Consider the following 19,056-nt stretch of genomic DNA (forward strand, 5'->3'; position numbering starts at 1 on the left):
TATCCCACTCGCTTCGGCCTCCACCAGTATCTTACTCCATCCGAGAGTGTTGAACGCGTTCTTGATATCCACCGCTGCCAGTACACATATCCGGTTTCTTCTTTTACAATTCTCCGCTAATTGCACAACCCTGCATAGTGCGTCGACCGTACTCTTATTCCTGCGAAACCCGTACTGATCCTTATGGAAGGGATCTAGCCCCAACCTTTCCTCAATCAGGTTCTTGAATGTGTGCTCCCAGACCTTACCAAGTGCTGGAAGCACACTGATCGGTCGGAAAAACGATGTACGTATAGGGTCTCTATCTGGCTTTGGAGTGAGAATTACTCCTTTTCCTTTTTAAAAAATAAATATATAAATATATAAATAATTATCAGTAAATAAATAAATAAATAAATATATTATCGTTCAACCTTCTAAAAACAAGTTGCACATGTCTATAAAGCTACGCACCACATTCATTATATTTGTTTTTGTTTCGCTTTTGGGCAACCGAGTCCCTTGAAATTTTCGTTGGTCTTAGGAGTTATGGTCCCTCTGCTTCCTAGTACCACCGGTAAAATGGCTCCTTCATTGACGTCATACTTATTCTTTAACATATTCAGGCATGGGAAGTATTTGTCGATTTTTTCTTTTGCAGCTTTTTGGAGATAATCTCTGTTCTCGTAGCGGACATTCACGTCGACTACGAGAATCCGTTCCTCGTGTTTCACCACGAGGTCCGGTTTGTATCGATTATTTCCAAATTTGGTTGTAGGTTCGACAAACACTTCATTTTGGACCTGCAACTTTATTGCGAGGAGAGTTTTTACCTCGTCATTCCTCTTGATTCTTAGTCCCTTTGTGTGTCGACGCCGGTCTAAAATGTGCCCTAGGGTTTCGGGCTGGGCGTGACCGCGTCCGCGACGCGGTTTAGCCAGCCCTCCATCGCGTCCCAGCCGTGATTTTGTCGTTCGCTTACCTTAACCATTCTGAGTTTGCTGTCTCTGGTGATTTATTGCTCGCTGACGGCGGCTAATCGTCCTTCCTCAGGGCGAATCTCATGCATGCTGTCGGCAATCCGGGTTACCGCTTCGGGATTCTTATCCTACGCGGCGGGCAGGACATGCTGCCTTCCCAGACGGTAAGGATGAAGTCATCCGACGTTGAGGAGGTGGTGAGGTTTCTTAAGTCCCACTAAAATTGGGAAGGCGTTCTGTCGCCTATTTGCTCATTTGCTATTAACTTACGCACTCTCTTGGCGTCCGACTAATCTTTTAATGAGCTCGTTCTTAAGGAACTCGTACTGCCCGATTTCCGGCGGGGCGACCAGTATGTCTCGTATTAGCCGCACATACGGCTTGTCGATGTTTGAGATGGCGGCTTGGAATTTTGCTTCGTCGCTCGTAATTCGGACAGATTTGAACTGCGCTTCAAGCATCGTAAACCACAACGCAACATCGTCCGCCCAGAACGGTGGTACGCGGAGCAGGGTGTTTACCGAGTCTACGTCGCCAAATCCGGTCATCGTACTTTCAGCTTTGTCGGTACTGGCCATCGCGACTCTCTTATATTCGCGGTATTTAAAGTTATGCGTACGCTGTTGTTCTTCACTAATAAAATCTAATTGTCCATTCGTGATGGCACTGTAAATTATGTTTCTTGTCTTCAGATCATTTTTATCCCCATCTGCATTACCCATCTCAGTCTTCACTCTGGTTATAAGAGTATCGCATTCTTCACACCTCTGGAATCATAATTCTTTTCTACCACATACCGGTAATAATCACCCTCAAATACCGGTATCGTAATTTCCTTTCTCCCTATTTTATTGGTTTCTTGTCCCTTCTCAAGCGCTCTTACGTGCTCAAAGTATTTGTATATCCTTTGAACGTTTCTTTCCTTACTGAGACTCACGCGAACCAACTCGCAAAACTACTAACCATGCTCTGCTACCATGTTAAAGTATAGAGAGAATTTGGAGAGAACAAAAAAGTTTAAAATTTATTTACAAATTATCTAAGTTTAGCCCTACATGTAAGTTACTCTCTGAAGGACTCGACAACATATTCGCTTGCTTGTTTGTTTCTGTCTAATCGCTTCTAATCGCTTTTAATCGCTTTTAATCGCTTTTGATCGCTTTTGATCGCTTTTGTCTCAACTGAGACCTGGACGTCCTTCGACGCTCACATACACTCTAGGGAGGGGATGCATACATGTGTCTGTTAGCTCTTCGCTCCCTCACTTAAAAACGTACAATATAAATATGTACTATCTATTTAACATGTGGCTATGTCCTCAATCAGTTCTTCCCTAGTAGCGATGGGATCAATATTTCTTATTCCTAGTGTCTCTCTATTCACTAGAGGTAGGATCTCAAACTCCTTCCTCATCACGGCTTTTAATTTTTCCGCGACCTCGTCCGCCGACACCTTGTTATTAATTTTTATCAGAATGTGCCTTGTTTCCTTCAGGCCATCTTTGGCACCCGCTATTTCTCTGTAGACTTCGATCCAGTTTGCGTTCTGCTCAACCTTAACCAGGATCGCTTCACTTCTTTCCCTAGTTTGCCATTCTCCTCGCTGTTCCCTACCTCCTTTCCTTCCTTTCCATCGCCTGTTCACGACGGTCTATTCAGTCTCGCTATCAACATCCTTCATTTTCAGGTCGCATGCCTCCGCGCACGACAGCTCATCCTGTCTCGGCGTTTTTCTATAAGCTCCTCTCCTCTCCTCGAGTGGAAATATCCCTTTCTTTTTGGCGGACTGCCACACCTCCGTCCGGATGGCTACCGAAACACCACTATCGTGTACCACCTCCCGCTCCTTAGAGGTCATTTTGGTGGCCATGGTTTTCTTGTCGTAACGTCCTCTGTTCGTTTCGACGTTACAGTCGATCCAACGTCTAACGTTTCTAATTTCTCTTGCATTGTCCGCTTTCAATTCATAACGTTGGGTCCCCCTTACTCGTGCCGCTAATCCTTTACTTGATCCTTTCCATATTGAGAAGGAGGAGCTCTAGGCTCTTCAGAAGTCCCGCGATATCCATTACTCCAGACGTCCATCCTCCTCTTTCATCCGTAGAGGACACTTCATCCATCACTCCGTCGCTATTGGTTCTTCCACCGATTTCTCTCCTTTTCAATACTATCTTCCCCTCCGCCCTTAGCCTCCTCAGTCTTCTTTTCTTATTTGTATCTGGAGTCAGATAGTTACTCTGGTCCGTATACGCCGCTTGAGAGTCAGCATCCATTTCGCTATCTTGTCCGGCTACCTCTCTTCTTACCGGACCTTTCTCTCCTTGCTTTTGGTCCCCAGCCGCTTTTACCGATCGAGAGGCGGCCCTGGGACCGACCTTCTTCTAGTCGTTCTTCCCCCAGTCGTGTGATGATCACCGGGGCGAGCCTGGGGAGGCACCACCCGCAACACCGACGGAGCTTTGGGGCTCCGAAACCCCTTGAACCGTAATTTTTTTCTTTCTCGTTAGCCTATCCATGTTAATTAACAAAGTAGAGTAGTCTGGGGATATAGCCAAGTTCGACATAAATTCATTCCTCCTTTCTCGTTTCTATTTCCGTTGCCAAGGTAGTCATAATTGTATACCAGATCTGTATACATACTTCGAGAACTACGTGTCGACACGTGTTTAGATGGTTGAATAATGTTCGCAGATGTTCGCGATGTTACTTGTCGTCTTTTGAAACTATTAGGAAATTGCCGATGTATGTGTAGGCGAAATCGAGACCTCTCGTGGTTTCGTCCACGAATCGCTGGCACGTTTGCGCAACGTTCCGAAGCCCGAACATTGTATTAATTGCTTCGAAAAGTCCAAAGGGTGTTATGATTATGCCTTTGTTGATGTTGATAATCCGGCGCGAACGGAATTTGGTGGTAAGCTCGGACAAGGCCAATGTTAGAAAAATTGCGGTTATCGTGCAAGTGTTGCGCAAGGTCTTCAATGTGCGGCAATGAATACTTGTCGGCTATAGTGCGGGCGTTTCACGCACGGTAGTTGCCGCAAGGTCGTAGGCCTTCGTCTCTCTTTGGTACGACATGCAGAGGCGATGCTCATGAACTCCTCGATGGTCGCATCACTCCTTGCTCCATCATCATTTTAAACTCTAAGCGATAATGTTTTTGTCTGGAGTTCGTTTACTTTTAAGTTTAGTGAATCGAAACAGCGTTGATACTAAGTATAAGTATAAGAATAAGTACAGGTATAAATATAGTGCATGCTGATCTAGATGCTCTCTCTAATAGTGTTACATTACAATTGAAGGTCATAGGGAGGACGTTGATATATTTGCAACAAAGGACATTAGCAAAAAAGATTCACCTTGGTATGTAATTTTAGCTGAAATTTACAACAGAGAAATCTACTCAGTAACACTTTTTTTCTAGACCTTATAATCCAAACAACACTTATGTTCAGGAGCAAGATAATATGGACCTCCCCCCTTTTTTTTACATTACTAAACTGTATTTAATTACTTCAACATACTTTAATTTTGCTACACTGTCTTTCAAATTATTTTGCAAAATTTTTAAATATTTCATTTTATCTAAGATCCCATTGATGAACATAAGGTTTCTCACATAATTATCTGTCATACATCCCCATACCATCACAGATCCACCATTACGTTTAGCAGTTGGCTGTAAATTTATTATTTCTAATTCTGTATTTTATTTTTGCCAAACTCTTTTACGTAGATTTTTGACATTTTTAACAGTAGGTATGTTCCCCTGGGTTCCGTCTTGTCACCGGTTGGAAGGTTTATAGGTGTCGACCGGGTTGATGGCTGCAGGCTGTTCATGAGACCTATTAATCGTGAGTCAGTGGTTTGATATTCGTGTAGCAGAGATTCTACACGCGTATTTTCTCCCCCATCTAGGTCTTCCAATTCTTCTTGAACAGAGTTTATCTTGCTCCACACATCGTCAATCGTTTTGCAGTAAGACATTAGGAGGTTTATGTCTGGCTGGCCGGACTGTTCGTATGCGTCGATTTGACGACCCGTAAGTGTAAATCGGCCGATTGGGGAGCGTCGCCTGTGCGGCGCGAGGTTGCGTGTATGCTTCGCGAGGAACGCATTCCTTCCCGACAGCCACACGTTTGGTTGTGTGATTAAAGTTGTTGGAATTGATTGCCTTTATTTCGCCCCGGTCATTGGTTATTCGGATTTCTCGAGATCGTAGAATTGGCAATGGAACAGGCCTTTTGACGCTCCGATTCAAGATGCTCTTTGCCGTCTGATCTATAGCTGTTCGGATGATACCATCGGCACCTGGATGGACCTTGATAACTCGAACCAGAGCCCACTGCATTGAGGGCACGTTGTCCTCTCTGAGAATGACGATTGTGCCTTCCTGGATGCTGTGTCCACCTTTGCTTCATTTAATGCGATCGCTCAACTCATTCTGATATTCTTTATGCCAGCGATTCCAAAAATGCTGTTTGATTTGTTGAATGTGTTGTCATCTAGAAAGCCGGTTGGATGGAGTGTTCCTGAAATCTCGCTCAGGCAAACTGTAGTTTGCCTGATTAGTAAATCACCAATGAGAAAATGGCCGGGAGTGAGGACTAAGAGATCGTTTAGATCCGTGGATATTGGTGTTAGCGGTCATGAATTGAGGATTGATTCTATTTCGATGATGAGGTTGTTAAATTGTTCAAAGGTATCTCGTTGCCGACGACGCGTCTAAAGTGGTGTTTGAATGATTTCACCGTTGCTTCTCAAAGCCCACCGTACTAATTCATTTGTAGTAATTGCGTCAAGTAGGTATGTTTCCCTCGGCTCCGTCTTGTTAGCCCCCCCCCCACACACACCGATGATTTGGCATTAAAATCGCCGGTCACCATCAGCGCCGGAGCACTTTTCCTCCCATCCTTTAGTACCCCCTTTAATTCCCTTACGTAGGCATCGAAATCGTGCCTACTCATATTAGGGGAACAGTACCCACTGACGCAATATACCTCATCCACGCTAACTCCTACAATCCCCCTTTTACAAATTAGGGTGCCACTCATCGCGTGTCTACCATTAAACAGGCTGGCCCAAATGGATGCATGCCCACCCTCGTCATTAAACCTGTAAGGCAACTGCCTATAGGGCTCGGAGATGACCACTATGTCCACCCTATATTCACAAACGTACTGCATCATCAGGTCTTGCGCTAACCTGCATCTATTTAGCTTAATTTGTAGGACCCTTATTGAGTCCCCGTCTATTAGCTCTAAAACCTAGATGTATCATCGGGCACGCCAACGATCCTGTTATATGACTAGTGCTCATAACCTCATACTCTGAGCACATCGTGCATTTAGGCTCCTTATCATAATCCATCATTATATGGTCCGCTCTGCTACACCTCCTTACCAGGGCACACCGCAGTACACTTGGCTGCCATATGTCCCAGCATATGGCACCTATAGCAACGCTGTATGTCCGCAAGTACCTTTGCCGAGGCTATGGTCAGACCCGTTTTGAGCCTCCTATCTGTTTCTTCGCGCGGCACTCCATTAACCGGGAGAACCACGACAGCCACCTGTGTACCCCACGGTGCCATTCTCAGGGATTTAACCTCAATATTGTTGTTACTTATCTCCCACTGTGTCACTGTCTTCCACCAGCTCCTCCTTGCTGGTGAGGGGATCGATATTCCTAATCTGTATCTGTCGACAAGAGCAGCTACCTCCGTATTGTCACTCAAAGCGATTCTTAACTTGACCGCCGCCTCGATCACCGCCACCGACCTGTCAAATTCTATCAGTGTATGGCCGGCTCCCGTTTTACGCACCTCCGTAGCTCCTTCCAAGGTGCTCCTAGCCACCATTATTTTTCTATAGACTTGAAGCCATTCACAGCCTTCTTCAATTTTAATTAGAATGGCTTCTTTCCTTCTCCTATTCCTTGGTACGCCTTTCTCTTCGGTAACCACATGCCGGTTGTTACCCGGACGTAGCATAGGGGTAACCTGTTCTAAGGGAGCTCTCCTCTCCCTCTTCCTTCTTTCTACCCTCATTCAACCTTCAGAATCCTCGCTATAGTCTTGTTCAATCCCTACCTTCTTGCTTTCCTTCCCACACGCCTCGGCGTAAGTGGCCTCTCCTTTTCGGGGTCTCTTAAGTTTCTCCACTCTCATTGTTTCAGCCGGCGATACCACTTTCCTTTTAGGGTATCCGCCTTTAGTCATCATCGCTTCTTTCATTGTTTCTGTACTGTGTACCCTTCTTTCTATCTCGAAAGGCTCTCTTCTTCTCCTCCTCTTTCTAGCCTTCTGCTCTCCACATTGTTCCAACGAAGATTTCCTATCTCCCTAATCCCCTCATCCTTATCTCTATCCAACTTTAATTTCTTAACTAAAACATTTGTCATCTGCACCGCTCCTGCCAGGGCTTGTGTGAACCCTTTCAGCTCAGCCCTGGAAATCATGACGTCCTCATTGTCGACGCCACTCGTCTGCGTGTCGTCTCTCGCGCTTCACTGGCCATAGCCGATCTCACGAATTTAGCGCTGACATTTTTCTCCACCACCTTCCTGGCCAGCATTTTAGCGTAGGCTATTCCTTTCTCTGTGACCGGCGTACTGTGGTCGCTCTCTTTAATTCCAAAGGAACCCGCGGATTCCTCAACCACTCCTACTTCTGCCCTGCCACTAGTCGTAGGGCTCCTCTGGAGTCTCCTACTCGGTTTGAAGGGGCAGAAATCTTCTCCTTCCCCCCCCCCATCTTTCCTTGGAATAACCGAGTTTGTCACATTATCACTTAGCTTAATGTCAGAAACCATCCTCTGTTTCTCTCCTCCCACTTACACCTTTTTTGTCTTGATTTTCTCCTTCTCTTTCTCCTTCTCTCCAGTAGCTCTTACCGTACGAGGGGGTGCCTGGGGATCTACCTCCCCCGCCGTTCTGCCAGTAGCCAGATGACCGTCGGGTCGAGCCTGGACAGCCACTCGTTTTCCCGACGAGGCCTGGGGGCTCGGAAACCCCCTGTGCCGTAAGGTTATTCCCTTTATTCGACATATCCATATATTAATTGATTTAAGATAAGTCCGTGTACATCGCCAAAGTCGTCATCGTCTAAAGTCAGAAAAACTGTCCAAATGTATTCTATCGTAACCATAAAACTCGCCAAGTCGTCAACGAATGTCATCCAAAAATAAATATTAATAGACACATAACTAAATAAATAAGTTTATTTTCATTAGAAAACAATACTCTATCCCAATACAACTGTGAAGGGATTGGTTGACGATAGATAAGGTAAAATAACTAAGAATAAGTTAAATAATTAAATAAATGAATAAAATATAAACTGTCGTAAGACGCTCCTTTACTGTATTCGCAACGATAGTATATGATCGCTTACGAAAAACCCGAGTCGTAGGTATTGATCGCAAATATGTGTCACTCGGTATAACACTGTCTCGCCCGCGATCGCGTCCGTATATTTATACTGATCGGGGAGGAGTCGGAAAATTTGAATTTGTCTAAGATCGGCGGTAGCCCATAAAGGTGACTTTGTTTTGTCTATCGATATGTTTCGAGCGTCAAGACTGTGTCCGTGTTCCGAGACACAACAACAACATGAGACGCTCTCGATCCGCCTCCTCCTATGACTCATGTGCCGCTACACAACTTATCCTTATTAAGAAATGCTGTAGCATATTTTAAACGTAGAATTTTATTTTTCTTGCTAATGAATGGTTTTCTTCTTGCAACTGGCTCATGTAAATTATTGTTTCGTAACAGTCGTCGACACAGTTCTGGATGTACTTCGTCATCGAACTGTGCCCGTACTATTCATACTAATTGCGGTCCAGAAATGAAAGGACCAGTTTTCATTTTCATACGTAAACAACACACGCGAGGAACGTGGTACGTGATTCGGGCCAAACATAAACAAACACGTGTACTTACATAAAAATGTCTTCAAAACGAATGTTAAGCGTTGTGCAAGTCGAATCGCGTACCTCGAATGAATAAACGCTCAAGGTGGAGGAGGTTTAATAGATCGAGTATTAGAGTAATTTAGAACTGTATTTGCACTTGTTGTATAAAAGTAACGTTTGATGTTATGAACACGGCGGTGGTATGATCTTGTTGGCAGTGAAGTATGTCACCCGCACGGTATGGAGTCTGCTGATGAACTGTCTTCCTACGTTGCTGATTCCCCCTACCAGTCGTTGGGTTTCGTTTCTCCATCGAGCCCTTCTGACTGGTCCTTTCCTGAGTATTTTACTTGACCTCGGAGTCATTATGTTTACAGCTCGAGGAGGCCATGTAATTCGGATTTTCCTGAAGATGAGAATGGACCTGTCCGTGCCATAAACGAACAGCCACTCAACATTCCGAACAATAGTGGACGCTTATCCTACAAACGATTTAATCCATTGGAAGGGGCAAGATTCGGTATACAATTTTATAAATTACGTGAATGAAAATCGGGTTATTGCTATGACTTTAAAATATACATTGGTAGTGATAAAATAAATTCCAGTAACAGTGCATCTGAAAGCTCTGCCAGAGAGCTACCACATTCAGTATTACATAAAGGACATTATGTTTATGTTATGTTAAAGGACTTTATGTTTAGACAGCTGGTACTCTTCGCCAAAACTGTTCAAGAGAAGTAACATGCTAAAAGGGATTCCTGTCAAGTAAAATTAAAAAAGGATGAATATAGAATGAGAAGCTGCAATGGAATACTGGCATCGAAATGGAAAGATAAACGAGACATTTATATCCTTTCTTCAAAATACGAAACAACAGAAATGACTGAGCCAGATAAAAATCGATTCAATTGTTCTTTGAAACCAAAATGTGTCATTGAGTATAATAAAGGAATGATTGCAATTGATCAGCAAGATCAAATATTAGCGTGCTTCCCTGTGATGAGGAAATGTATGAAAGGATACAATTCTGCCCGAGCAGTCGATCTAAATAGACATGAGAAACTGTGATTCAATGAAAGTGCGACAAGTAGTGAATTTAGGTGATCAAAATGTCAACGAACACTACCAAATGGTAAAAGCTCCAAAATGCAACATCATGCACCGCCAATCAAAATAACAAACAAAGCTGAAATATACTACGTAAACAACCCTACAAATACGCTAAGTCGAAAACAACCATTTAACAAAGAATAGGAAAGATCAACTATAAAAGAAATGGAAGGCTCGCCAACGAAATTTTACTAGCAATAGAAAAGAAACAATACTGTACAATGTCCTTCTCATGGACATCCAGAAACCATTTGGCAAAGTGAACAATGAAAGTCTTTTACAAACAATCAAAAAACATTTCCCGGAACAAATCCACCACTTACTCAAATCATGCCTAAGCAACAGAACCTTTGTAGCAAAAATAAAAGACGCATATTCTTAAGTTAGAGACATCAAGGTAGGGGTACCGCAAGGAAGCGTCTTAGGACCAATACTGTACATACCATACACGGTCAACATACCAACAACTACCAACAACAAAATACTGACATTCGCAGACGACACTGCTGTGCTAGTCAAGCAAACTAATCCAGAAACAGCAATCACATTATTACAAGAGCATATCATAAAAATAGAAAAATGGCTACAAGATAAACCATATTACATTTACACTACGAAAACTGAAACCACCAAATATTCAATTGAATGGCACACACATAACACAAACATGGCAAGTTGAATACTTAAGATTCATAATAATAGGACACACAACTTACATGGAAGCAACATACTAAATCAATTATAGACAGAATACGGATAAAAAGAAGACAGATGTACTGGGTAATTAGGCTAAGTAGTCGAAACTCTAAACGCAACATGGAAAATAGCCCCATGGTATCAACCACATGGTATGTCAGAAACGAGGATATATGCAAAGATCTAAAAATACCAGCGGTCTAAGAAGAAATCGGGAGATACGCAAAATAATACAAAGAACGAATGGCAACACATCTAAACCAGCTGGCTGCTGAAAAGAGCAAAACCCTCATAAAAGGAAGACTAAAGAGAAAACACCCCACTAACATCTCTAAAGGAATCAAAAATAGACAAACTCTGGACAAATTATAGAGTACAAATTACATAAAAAAAAAAGAATACCGAAAGGTTTTCCTTTAGCTCTTTGATATTGTTACGTCCCGTGACTCTCTATATAAAGCAGACTCCATCTCTCGGGTAAGACTGCCACATGATGTCTAAACACCCTTATTACGGTTCCTCAATAATCTTGGCCCTTAAAACCACACAAGTGTCTTCTAAGTTGAAGCATTCCTTGGGATTATTATTTATTCCGGGAAAACAAAGGAAAGCGAGTTTTTCGCATATACGACCTTTGATGTGGGCGGCCAGCACTCATCTTTACCCCCAGCCTCTTTCCGTGCTTTAGACACACCCATCACTAGTTTCCTTTTGCAACAGTACCAAACTTCACTTGTTTTTCGTTGCATTGATCAGTCAACATCTGAACTTGATATGAACACTTCGTTGAGAACACGTCTACACGCATCACGCGTAAATACTTAAGTGATCAAAGTTGTTGGAATAAAGTGTATATTTAACCTATTAACTTAGTGTTATAATCATATCAGCTAGCTCTGTTGCTGCAACCAAAATAGGGAATCGGCTTATTCGTAGCGTCGATCATCGTATCATAGCGAGAATTTACGACTCGTTGAATAGATATTGCTCTGTTTAACTCGTACATTTTATTCAACAAAATAAATAACAAACTAGCAAAAAAAAAAAAAAAAAAAAAACAGACTTACGCTGAATATAGGACTGAAATAGTCGAATCATTACTAAAAAATATACCGTTACCAGATTATATACGAACAGAACGATTATCGAACGGAGATTTACCTAAGAAACTGCACGCAAAACATTAGAGTCAATTTCCCAAGCATATAGACCCTACAATATTGAAATCAAGGCCACCAAGAGTCTGTAAAGTTTGCATAAAACATGAAAAACGTAGCGAAACAATGTGCGAGAGCAAAATATGTAATGTTGTATTACATGTACCAATATGCTTCGAAATATACCACACGATTGAAAATTATTAAGTATTTGTAAATTTCATCAAGATTTATCAAAACTTTATCAAATTTTATCACTTTGAGATAATATATCTTTCTCGTTTAATGATCAATTGATAATGTGGAGGATTAGTCGTGAATCGGTATCGCGAAAAAATGAGGGCAAAATATTACTGTCGCAGTCCGTCAAGTATATTTGAAATAAATAAATATGCGTACAGTGAGTCCTTGATACAATACAAAACTCGGAATAAATACTCGTTATTGTTCGTCGCGTAGATACTCGGAGATGGTCGTTAATACTCATTGATACTCGATATGAACTGTTCGATACTGTGTCGCACGCGATCGGGCAACAGCAGAGTAGTGTCGGACTCCTACCGACTAAAACTCCACGATGACCATCCTACGCGTATGACATGAGTGCTCCAGGAACCTCTTACGAATTATCTTCTGCTGCACCCCCTTCCCGCGTCCTCTTGTTCGAGCCAGTCCTAATAATTCCCTGACTGTTGAATTTGGCGTTAGGGGAGGCCATTGCCCCTAGCGCTATCCCCCCTTCTAGTCGTGGACCGTTGGGACGGCGATGAAGCGGCTCTAGCCCGCCGGACTGCCATCTCCCTCCATCGTCTTATCCTACAAGGGTGAGAGTTTTTCTTTCTCTCCCTTTCTGCTCGCTCCTTCGCGAGCATAACTCGCTCGCAGAAGAGGCGGACGGCCTCGTATTCCTGTGGCCCTCTCAACATCGCTTCTACAATCGCCGCGGGGGTCAATCTTTCTCCTATGATGTGCCGCAGGGTGTAGCGGGGCAGCTCCCACGCCGGACAGAGCTCCAGCGTGTGCCGCGCTGTGTCCCTACCCTCTTCGCAGTGATGACAGATGTCCGTCGTCTCCCGTCCGATTTTCCTCAGAGAAAGCAGTGTGTGATCCAGTGAGCACCTGGGACATCCTGTAGGAACATTACTTGTAATCTAACGGTCTTGATAGTCCGAGACAAAACAACAACATGATTTGAAGTGCCTTCAAACTTAAACATCTACTGCACCCCCTACCAGTGATAACGTTTTTATTGTGTTATATTTTAAACATATCTCCACGGGTGGTTTCCTTTGGTCGTTGTTATTTTAAAAGTTGCCGATACACTCTGCATCTGACAATTTACGACTCTTAGCCGAAACCTGCCTGAAACCAATCGGGAAAACGGACTCTTCGGCCAGACCGTGTAACGTACCTATTCCTGGTGTTTTCTTCCGCTGTTCGATTGTTGTTGTTCGCACCGCTTTCGTCGCGGGCGTTCGTCTGTCCTACCGGAATCAGTACGTCACGAGATTCAGATGTTTTTTCCTCTAGGTCGTCCGGAACTATAAACGCAGGTTTTAATCGGTCTATGGGAAACGCTACGTCGCGATTATTTATTTTAATAATATAATTCTTTCCATCCGTTTTTCCAACTTTACATGCTTGGACCTGGAACGGCTCCGACTTCTTGATCGCCAGTGTCGACGCGGAGGGTGGTTAATGTTCATCGCACGCACCTCGGCTCTTAATTGGTTCACCTGGTCGTTAAATGTATTAAAAAGCGCGAGCCAGGGAGCTTCAGACGGTTCCGCGTGCGCTGGGTGGTCTGTTATCATTGCTACCTACAAATTATGTTCAGTGTCTCTTTTGAACTCCTCCGCGATGAGGTCCGCTGATCGCATCAGTCTGTCTAGGTCGGAATCGTCGATGGCGGCGAGTATGCGCTTGATGCGGACGGGGAACCGATTTCTCCACAACGATCGGACAATCTCATCTGGTGTGGAGGAGCTGGCGAGCTTTCTCAGATGGTGGTACAATTGGGACGGTTTCCTATCGCTCATTTCTTCATTCTCCTCCAACTTTTTACGCGATCGCTATCCGAGTCCGTAAGGATGTGAATAAGTTCGTTTTTTAATTTCTCATACCGTTTGTCCGGTGGCTGGCGGGTCCGTCATAACGCACTCTATCTGCTGGAGGAGCTGGCCGTCGAGGCTCTTTGCAAGGGTCGCGAACCTCACCTTATCGGACGCAACGTCCGCCGCGTCTAGTTGCGTTTCCAACAATGCAAACCATAAAGTAATGTTGGAGGGTTGCAGCGGAGGCATTGTAACCGCGACACTACCCGTAGCCTTAACATCGTCTTTCGTAATCGCCATGTTAGTGTTTTCTATCATGTCGGATTCATCAATGTGGAGGATTAGTGGTGAATCGGTATCGCGAAGTAATAGGGGCGAAATATTGCTGTCGCAGTCCGTCAAGTATATTTGAAATAAATAAATATGCGTACAGTGAGTCGTTGATACAATACAAAACTCGGAATAAATACTCTTTATTATTCGTCGCGTAGATACTCGGAGATGCTGGTTAATACTCGTTGATAATCGATATGAACCGTTCGATACTGTGTCGCACGCGATCACGTCTGTTTATCTATACTGATCGGGGGAGAGTCGGAAAATTCAAATTCGTTTTCATTCGACGGTTGCATATAGCGGTGACATTGTTTTGCCCGGAGGTTATTTGTTCTTACGTTACTTGTAATCTAACGGTCTTGATACTCCGAGGCAAAACAACAGCATGATTTTAATAGCATGATTTTAAATGTCCTCTGACTCATGTGCCGCTACAGTAATAATCATTTACGAAACATCTTGGTTACGGCACACGCTGTTGCAACGTAAATCGTAAGGCAGGGGGTCAAATTTCTTCACAATATAATAAACAGTACTTCTACTTCACTATAAATTCTCGTACAGATTTACTTGGTTCAGATTTTCTTCGACTCATTTTGTCCTTCTATCAATAATGAGAGTTATAAACGAAATCTTCAGCAGTACCTTTCTTCGAGTAACTTTCAGTGTACTAAACAACCTTTGCTTACATTTCGCAACCTTAGGGGACGCTTAGTTACAAAAGTTCCACAATGTTCGAATACTTTTCTGAGGTACTTATGTTTGTAATAAACCTATTATAAAAACCTATTACACGTCGTTGAATTGTTTTCAAATTTTACTTGTCTTACTTTAAGACCTATCCGATATTACATATGGCAAATTATTTGAAGTACTTTAGTTTAATATACATATTTCATTCGTTAAATGTTAAAAATGTAAGCGTTGAAATATTCGCGCGCGCGCGCGCGCGCGTGTGTGTGTGAGTGTGTGTAGATATTTACGCGGAAGAGACTTTATGGAGGTCGAGGACAGGTGGCCTACAAAATAATATGATCTACACAATCATACGTATACTCACATATACAGTTTCGTTTTTTCCACAAAGTTTTCTTTCGTTTTTCCTTATCATCATTTTGTTCCTATATCAATTTTTACATTTTCTTTTTGTTCCTGTCGTTGACGATTGTTTAAGATTTAATATGTATCAAAAGAGGTATAAACTACAAAAATATAATCAAAATGCGATCAGATAGAAATAAACAGCGAGAGACAGCGACTTTAGTATTTCATATTTAGTTTTTTGTTTTCCTGTGAACGATATTTTTTCGGTCAAAGATGATTCCACTTCTTGAGAGAAACATTTAATTTTGTATTATCTCGGTATCAACACTCGGTTGGTATACCATTTGATTTACGACTAAATCATTCACTCATTACAATTCATCAGAATTTAGATTGTTAAGTGACAAAGGAAAACGGAAAAGTACCGAGGAGATTCGTTCAAGTCACTCGTCTCATGCCATTTTCGCTGCAAAGAAAAGTGAATGATTCAGAAGCTATATAGCATAGTAGTATTTTCAAATAGTATTTGCTCCTGAAAATATTTCAATTTCTGATATTTCGTCCCAAGTTGTATCAAATTTTGCCCAGCTCTGCAGACAAGTGGTGTGCTTGCGATACTTTACGTAGTTATGAATATTACATAAGTAAGGTAGTAGATCGTGAATATAATTTTATAGATCTTGAAAGTGACACTCATACGCAAATTACAGGATGAGTCATTTAACTGTACCATCTCAATTTACTTGAAAATTGTCTACTACATAAAACAATTTCTTGTATAAAACAATGTTTCAGGCAAAAGTTGTTTGATACCGAGAAAGAGTGTACGACGTGATAATTAATTTATTGATATTTTCCTTTTTGCTGATGACCTTGTATTTTTCTATTGTAATATGTAATATTTGATTTTGCAATTCGAAAAGATACTAAATGCTAAGTAAAGAGCTACTAAGATATATGGGGCAAAAACTAACAATTACCGAGATATTCTCGCCGCATGCTATTTATAGATAGCTGTTATACGACTGTCCCGTTGGCTGAAGAACTTTTGCAGAAAAACCATTCATTTGTGGTACCGTACATGTGTACAATTATTCAAGGAAAAATGACAAAGTGAAGCCCGATGCTATCTTTTTTATAATAATGCAAAAAGAGAGTGTTGATTTATCCGATCTAATAACATTGTACTGTAGCTGTTCCTGAAAAACCGTTACATGGTACAGAAAAATCATTCTACAATTAATTATACCAATGCGTGGTATATACATCAAAGATGGGATAACAAACGGATTAATACTTTACAATTTAGAAAAAAAATTGATCACCTTTTGACCAATAATCACAATATTGAAGAAATGGCTATTGAAAAGCAAATACCTTAAAAAAAGATTCACATATTCTTCATTCGTATAATGAGTCTGGAACAAAATCAAGAAAAAGATGCGAGGAATATTATAAATGCTTATTAAAAAAAAGGTGAAGATTGTGCCACGAAGAAAAGTAAAAGAGTAACGATGTATGGCAATCGTTGTGAGAGCCAGCCAGCATTCTGTTTGAAACGCTTCAAAAATTGCATAGATATACATAAACAATACTGTCTGATGGAACATTCAACCATGAGCCGCTGGGAGACTCGAACGTGAGCCATAACGACACAATGAAATTTAGTAATATTGAAATGCTGGATATCATTCTCGTTTATGATGCATACGAGGAAAAAGTTATAACAAAATATTTATACGTGGAAAAATATCATAGCAAACATGTACCATCACGCCGTGTGTTTCAGAAGCTTTGTAAAATGCTAGAAGAAACTTGGAATTTCCATTCGAAGCGTAAATGTTTGCACATTGCAAGAACTGAAGATAAAATTAATATCATACTTGCCGCTGTTAATTAGGATCATTATATTAATACGCGGCAAAAATACCTCAAACTATAAGAATTAGCCAAACAAGTGTTGTAAGAATTCTCTATTCATAAAAATCTTTTCGTGATCGTATACAATTGTACGAAGAATTGCAAGGGACAAAGTTTCAAAACCGTATAAAAGTTTGTGAGAAGCTTTTAAATAAAACAAATACAAATGATACATTTCTACAAAATATCTTGTCTACTGATGAGGCTACATTCACAAATTTTGGTCAAGCTATTATAAAAAATATGCATTATAATTATATACGATAACAAGAAAATCCACATTGGCTTCGTCAAATCGATCACCAACGACGATTTTAGTGCGGTATGATTGACAATAAAATAATTGGATCTTATTTTATTGAGAGATCATTGATTAGACACAAATATTCCATTCTCATATCCCAAAAACTATCGTCACATTACAAACAGATTTATGACTACAAACACTGACAACGTGGTATCAACAAGGCGATTGTCCTGTATATTACGCACGACAAGCGCATCAAGCGTTGCGGCGTTGTTTCCCTAATCGATGGTTTGGACGTGCACCAGAAATTCCATGGCCAGTTCAGTCTCCGAATCTGGCGCTACTCGACTACTTTCTTTGAACATTTAAAAAACGAAGTTTATCAAGAGCCAGCCGACACCCGAAGACACGATGAATCGAATTATTAGAACATATAAAGACGTAACTCCGGAAACGCTCGAATATGCGTCACTCGCTCTCATTAATCGTTTACGTATTTGCATCGTACTTGCATGGATAGCACTTTGAATATTACTTAAATTGAAAATAAATTAAAGAACATCTAGGAAATTTTTAGTTTGCGACCTCATATACTTCAGTAATCTTTTACTCGGTGTTCGATACATTTTGAAATTTCAAGGTCAAATATTACATGTTATGATAGAAAAGTTCAAGGCAACTTTCATATCTCGATAAAGAAAAGAAATATAAAAAAGTGGTTATTACGTGATACATTACGCTCGATGCCAAATCGATATCAAATGATGTTCGAAATATTCTTTTATACAACAAATAGTTTTCCAGCGAATTTAGGTGGCACAATTAAATGAATATTATTGAGGTTAGTCCTTTAATTACTACTTTGTAGCTTTTTCTACCTTGAGTTAGAATGTATGATAGCCAGCGTTTTTCTCCAGAGATGGTATTAAACGTATTAGTTTATTAAAGAGACGAGTGGTAAAATTGTAATAGCCAGGTATATTAAAATCACGTTAAATGTAAGTACAGAGATCGCAAATTGTCGCTCTCTCAATGCTACCGTATGACTCGCTATACTGATTCGCTATACTGGTTCGTTATAATGCTCGCTACACTGATTCGCTATACTGCTTGTAATGACGCTCGCTATAAAGACTGATCCTTCTAGAGAGGATGTTCGTATATTTATATCGATCGATTTCAAAAAGTTCAAATGTGATTCCGGTTGCCGATTACTCATAACGGCGATAATATTTTTCTCTGGAGTTCGTTTATTCTTGAATCCTCATGGATACTCCGCTGTTGCAATAATTGCGTAACAGCAGAGTAGTGTCGGACTACCGACTAAAACTCTACGATGACCATCCTACGTGTATGACAGGGGTGCTCCAGGAACCTCTTATGAATTAACTTCAGTTGCACCCCCTTCCCGCGTTCTCTTGTTCTAGCCAGTCCTAATACTTCCTGATTATTTATTAGCGTTAGGGGGGCCATTGCCACTAGCGCTGTCTCTCCTTATTGATATTCAAGGGAGGCTTGTCTTGTGTGCTTCGACCATCCAACGCCCCAGAGGGGCCCAACTTCAAAGGCGAAAAACCCACCCACCCATCCTAGACCGCTCCGTGACCGCTGCTGCTTA

General features: G+C 41.6%; 1 long non-coding RNA gene across 1 annotated transcript in view; it reads left to right on the forward strand.

Moving 5' to 3' along the window:
• Positions 1-19,056, forward strand: part of LOC138188608 (uncharacterized) — an 87,624-nt gene that overhangs the window by 25,985 nt on the left and 42,583 nt on the right. The window lies entirely within an intron of this gene.

This window comes from Bombus flavifrons, chromosome 17 (genome assembly GCF_040668555.2).
Source record: "Bombus flavifrons isolate JBK064 chromosome 17, iyBomFlav1_principal, whole genome shotgun sequence".
Lineage (NCBI taxonomy): Eukaryota > Metazoa > Arthropoda > Insecta > Hymenoptera > Apidae > Bombus > Bombus flavifrons.